General features: G+C 35.8%; 1 pseudogene; it reads left to right on the forward strand.

The window, feature by feature from the left end:
* Positions 1 to 752: 752 nt before the first annotated feature.
* LOC101516051 (U2 small nuclear ribonucleoprotein B''-like) lies at positions 753 to 1,440 on the forward strand (annotated as a pseudogene).
* The last annotated feature ends 4,781 nt before the right edge of the window (positions 1,441 to 6,221 follow it).

Below are 6,221 nucleotides of genomic sequence, written 5' to 3' on the forward strand. Positions count from 1 at the left end.
CTCCCCCTAAATCAAAAGTGATGAGATCGTCTATGATTACATCAGAAAACCAAAGTCCTAGAGACTGTCAAGTCCACACTTCAAAGGCACACGGAGAGTCAGACGTGGAACTGTACATTGATCCATACGCTTTCTAGTTAATCTTCCCGTTTGATCTTGCACAAAACGCAGATAGAGATCTGACACATCACTGACACTGGAGATTAGGCTAAATTATGTCTAGCACGTAATGCTGGAATAATATGTCTTCCAAAAGAGGTTAGAAAAATAAGTTGGGCCTTTTCTTTTTTTGTGAATGTAATTTGATTCCCTACATGACAACACAGCTTCCATTAAGCAATACGTAAAAATTCAGGGGAACCAGGGTCCTAAATAATGTTCTCAGTTAAAATTTCATCTCTTGAAATTACTTTAGATTTGACTGTTTGGATTGATTTTTAGAACATCTGCTTTTAAACTGTTGTGCACAGCCTAGACTTACAATGCAGGTATGCCCTTCTGTGCACAGGAGCCCAGTGCCTGAGTACCAGGTCCCATTCTCTTCCTCTCTTCACCCAGAGCAGCTCTGAAAGATAAGACTGCTTTAAAAGATCAACTCAAAATCCACCATTTCAGATCACCTACTCAGCAAAAGATGACTACTTTTAACATCATCCTACACAAAGAAATCAATTTTAAAGTAATAGACCGAATTCTCAGTTTCTGCTGGAGATGGCACAGGCTTCCAGCTGTTTGAATATGTTTAAGCAAACATGGATATTGGCCCAAATCACACTATTTATATTGATAACAAGAATGATAAAATTTAAAAATAAGAAATGAAGCGATTGCTCTATGTCCTATTTTCCCAGTTTAGTCACACGGCAGATATTGTGGCTTTAAACATAATGAAGATGAAGGGGCAATCCTTTGTTATATTTAAGAAACTGGGCTGCTCCACAAATGCTTGGAGACAGTTATAAGATAACCATTTTATAAGGTTATAAGTCACCATTTTACAGTAAGCCAATAAGAATCAAGTATGCAAAAACAGATTTTAATATCTAAAATGCATAGCACTTTTGCTGACAACAAAAAGAAAAAGACAATAAAAAAGCCAAGACTGTGGGACAGGCTGCAACAATGGGAACAACAGCCTGGCTAGGGGACACCAAGTGCAGCTCACAGTCAAGGAGAGGCAGCAGCAAATCCTCAGGCCCCTGATGAGCTCCAAACTACAGTTTCCTCCCTAATAACTTAACGGCAGAGACCAATGAGATGACGTTATCCATGCTGTTTAACCAGTCCCCTGGTTTTGTGGAGGTATGGTTGGTACACGGGAGATGTGATACGACTTTCATTGAATTTGAAAATGACAGGCAGGAGACGCCAGCGATGCTTTACAAGTGTTTCAAGATCACACCACCCCATGCCGTGAAGATCACCTATGCCATAAAGTAACATGTTGGACAGTCGCCTATGAAGGGCCTGGCATTATTTATACTGTCTGTGTTCATAGCATTGTGGGGTGGGGGAAGTGTAATTTTTGTGAAGGACTTAAAAACTAACCTAGTCTTTAGCCTTGGAAAAGTACGAATGCCTCAATTTTGTACAACAAGCTTTTATTTATATTCTGTCTACATAACACTTTGTTGATTAGTCCATTGACATATTTTCAAATGCCTATTCCAGTCTACATTATTTTTCATAGTCTAAAACTCTGTGATAGAATGTTTTTCATAGTCTAAAACTCTGTGATAGAATGGTTTCTAGTGTTATGGACCAGCGAATGATTCCTCAACATCGAAGCATTTTAATAAAAGTTACTAAGAGTTAGAATATAAAACCTAATAAATGGTGAAAATGATCAACCTAAATATTAGAAGCAGGTGAGATCCAGGTAGGACCCCAGTTTGACCAGTGTGTCCTTCACAGAAATGAGCGTGATATTCACTGAGAGTGGGCATTCAGATCCTTCCCTTCAATAAAGACCAGTCAGCAGTTCCTGTCTTCTGAGGCAATGCTGCCTTTACCTCTAGGGTCAACGTATGCCTAAGCAATGTTGAATGGTTAATATTTAACTTCTTCACTGGATGAAGAACTTTAAGGGGAAGATTTTCTGATCCATAATCTTTCCTTTATAAAACAAACAGGTTCATGGACAAAGTAGCCAGTGCTCATCTTGTTACTTTTTTTTTGTAATTATTAATACTCTGCCTCTGATTTAAACTTAAGGCTTGACTGCCAACAAAACCATGCATGTTTTTAGAAGTGGACAGTTTGTTTTGCAAAGATAGCACATGTTTAAAAATATTCACCATTTTTTATGTGTTTGTGCTTGAACATTTCCCTAAATAAAAGTTTACATTTTCACTTAAAAAAAATAAAGCAATAGACTACAATCTGATGGCAAATGTGGAAGTCTTATTCCTCTGAAATGAAATCATTTTTCAGACAATACACACACACAAAATTATGTAGTGCTACATTTATTTATTTGATGACTTACATGGAGTTTATTGCCTGAGAGCTGGGCTGGAAACCTCCTCTAGGAATACCCCAGAGTGCCATAAAGAATCAGTGTAATTCATCCTGAGCTTTTAGCTATTTCTGACATCTTCAATTTATTTGGCATTGGTCCTGACACTTAATACTTGGTTCTATTTCTGGCTGACGCAAATAATATATAAACACTCATAAACACACACATGTTATTTTAAATCTACATTAGACTTGTGAATCTGTTCAACGAAGCAAGATTTTGTGACATTCTGCCTTTAGATGTGTTGGTTGTACCATGTATTAAGTCATGAAACATTTAGTATGAATCTAAGAGTTGTATTCACAATTAAATCTCTGTCTGATAATGGTGCCAAAGGCAGAATTGAAGAAGAGTTATGGACGTGAACTAGGATGTTTGAACTTTTGTGCTTTCACATACTAGTTATGAGATGCAGGGCAAGGATCTTAACTTCCCTGGGCCTCAGAGACAGCAATGATACGTACTTCATAGGACTGTCATAAGGATCAAAGCAAACATAGGAAACATATGGATTTGCGTTTACCTTGTATCTTGAACATAGAAAGGACTCAATCAACATCAATTTATGATATATGACTAATGACATGAATTTAATCAGACTTCTAATATGTATAGTTTCTGTTTCCTAAACATATTTCCACGATAAGATCTGAAATATAACTGATGCTGTGTATAGTGACTTGTGGTCCATACACATGGACTAGATTATCCAATTGGTATGAAAATCTTAAGGAATATTAATGAGTAACTATTTTGACATTTTTAGTTGAAAATCTTTCATTTGTTAGTTTCTGAAATCCCACAGGTTACTTTTCTGTTTTTTTCTGGACCTCACCGTTCTCAATTGACATCTACTCATTGTGAGTTTAGCAACCTTCAAATGCTGCTTAATTGTTTCCTAATTTTTTTTTTGAACTTTGCCTCTTATTTTCATAAGAAAAAGGAGAAAAATCCAAATAACTTCATTATTTCTGCTGAACCGGCCTTTCTTTGGTAGAGCACTAGGATTATTATGTTGATTTAATGTCTTTGATACTTTTGCTAATTCTTTTTTTTTCAATCATTTGCACCCTTTTAATGGGCAATCTTTCAGATTATGTTAATACTTACTAGGTCACTAGAACTTTGCAAGTTTCTTAAAACCAACGCAAAAAAATTATTACTCAGCTGGCAGTGAAACCACATACACCTTTTATGTATCAGCATCCTTACAGATAAAGAATGCTATGAGAGATTTTATTCGTCTGCAAATGACTCCTCATTTTAGTAACAATTTCAAGCTTTTAGAAAATATTAATTTTATATAATCACATATTAAATATACAATGACAGTACCAAATAGACACAAGTGATATTGTAACAGCCCATTTTCTATTCCAAGATGAAAATGTGATAGGGGCTTTGTTAATTCTTATTTCAGTTTGGGCACTATTGATGTCCAGCCTGTTCCATTATCATTTGTCAAGCTATTCCTGAAAGTGAACATGTTTTGAAGAATTATGCCACCTAAAGAAGTCATCCTGTTTCTTCTGTTAAATGCCAGTGAAGCCTGCAAGGAAATAAGAGGACTAAAGACAAGAAAGAAATATTGGCACTCATTGTGAACTAACCATAAAAATGAAGTGCATATCATGACATCTGGGGTTAGACCATTCTAGAAGAAAACAGTAAGTACTGAGTGAAATGTGGGATAAATTGAGTAATCACATATAATAATTTTTGAGGAAAGCGTAATCACACACATGACAGTGAAAAGACAGAATACTTGACAAAGTATTGGAAAAGCTCCTGTGTGCTTTGTTGTCATTAGTGGCCCATTAGGAATCAAACTCAACTCTACCTTTAAATAAAGTCTTCTGGGTTCCTACTCTCAACATTTTGGAATGTGCACTTACTTAAAAGTGTGGAGAGGTTGTTGCCTAGTCCTCATTAAGAATTGTCTCCCAGATCTCGGATGAAGACAGCTCAGTCTGCGTGCATTCCCGTGATTCAGCGAAGTTTTGCTTTTCTCTGGCACTAACGCTTGGAGTGCAGTTTCATTTTCTTCTATAATAGACGGTTTATAACAGTGAGTGCATCATCTTATAAGATCTGACTTTTTGAAAAACCCCTGAGGTTTCCATCAAGTAAAATTTAAAAACCATCATATTGAGCCCTGGCGGTTACATTACACCTGCTCTCCCAGCATAATATTCACAATGCTTCTCATCTTCGCTTTCATCCCAGTATCGATTGCCAATTATTCTGCCACCATATTTATACAGCATTTATAAAATACCCCATGCAATTTGCACATATTGACATACCATCTTTAGAGTATCTCAATAAACTCTGCTTTCGTATTTTATAAATTATGAAATCAGGCATAGAGTGATTAGATAAACTGCCCAAAGTCAAATAGAAATTTGTAGAGGAGTTGGGATTTTAACCTATGTATTCTAGTTTCATACATGTATAATCTTAATTTGTATGCTGTTTTACAATTTATAATTTTTATTACTTTTTCACCTTTTCTGCTTTTGGTATATTTTTAAGTGACCCTGCAGTCATATCGACACCCATAGAGCATACCATAGGAAAAAAAATGTGCCCAAACAGAGAACCCTAAATGCTCTGAAACTCATAGATATTTTAATTCCAGTCTTCCAGAATTGTTTCTTTGGGTAAGGATTCTGATTGACAAAGGCAGAGAAAGGAGAGAGAATGAAGCAGCCAGACATTATTGAAGGAAATCAAGAATTTATTCTCCCTTGGGTCATGCTGTAAAAAAATGGATGGTAACAATGATGGGAGTGGGTGAGTTGACATTGGGAGTTGGAGATGACTGAATTGCATAACAAGGAATGAGATAGATTTTCATGGTTATGTAGATTTTGATGTTTGAGCTAGGAAATCACTCACTGCAAGAAGATACTTCTCTAAAGTGACTTTTAAAATAAAAGGAGACTACTCGGCTCCCACTCCCAGCAGTAGAAGCCAAGACCATATTTCTCTGCCTCTGCCAAGATCCACCCAAACGTGTCAAGTCTAAGATCTTCAGACACTTAAACCTGCTGTGGAAAGATGAATTCCTATCCAGGGACTCGTGTTAAGAGGACTCTTTAGTTTCTTTAAACTTGATCCAAGGAAGGATGACTGATATTCTGTTTCACTGAAATTCTTATCTTAACCACTCTGGCTTACATTTCCAGGCAGCTTTGGAACTTTTTCTGGGGATATCCAAAAGTCCGTGCCTATGGGAGAAAATGGTGGATGGGAAAGAACAGGCAAGGAGAAGGAGGGGGGCAATCCTCATACCTACAAAACTGTATCAGGGAAAACAATAATTTTTAAAAACTTAAGAGAAAAAACTCCTCAAAAAAATCAAACAAAATCCTGTTTAACAAAAAATATGAAGTTCCGCTTTTTTTAGACTGGGTTTCTTCTGTAAACCAAATATACTACTGAGATTCAAAAGTTTTACCAGTAAACATGTGCAAAATTATACAGTTAAATTTTAAACATTGTAATTTGATGGAATGTTTTTATCACAATTTAATAAATGTTTGCTTTATTTAATAAAAAAATAAATCTTAAACATTTTGACATAAATTATTCAATTACTGGATAACTTGCCAGCTTCATTTTAACTAACTTTATTTTGTATGTTTCTGAATAAATCAGTCTGATTTTTCTTGCTCACCAGATTCACTTATTTTTC

This window comes from Ochotona princeps, chromosome 7 (genome assembly GCF_030435755.1).
Source record: "Ochotona princeps isolate mOchPri1 chromosome 7, mOchPri1.hap1, whole genome shotgun sequence".
Classification (NCBI taxonomy): Eukaryota; Metazoa; Chordata; class Mammalia; order Lagomorpha; family Ochotonidae; genus Ochotona; species Ochotona princeps.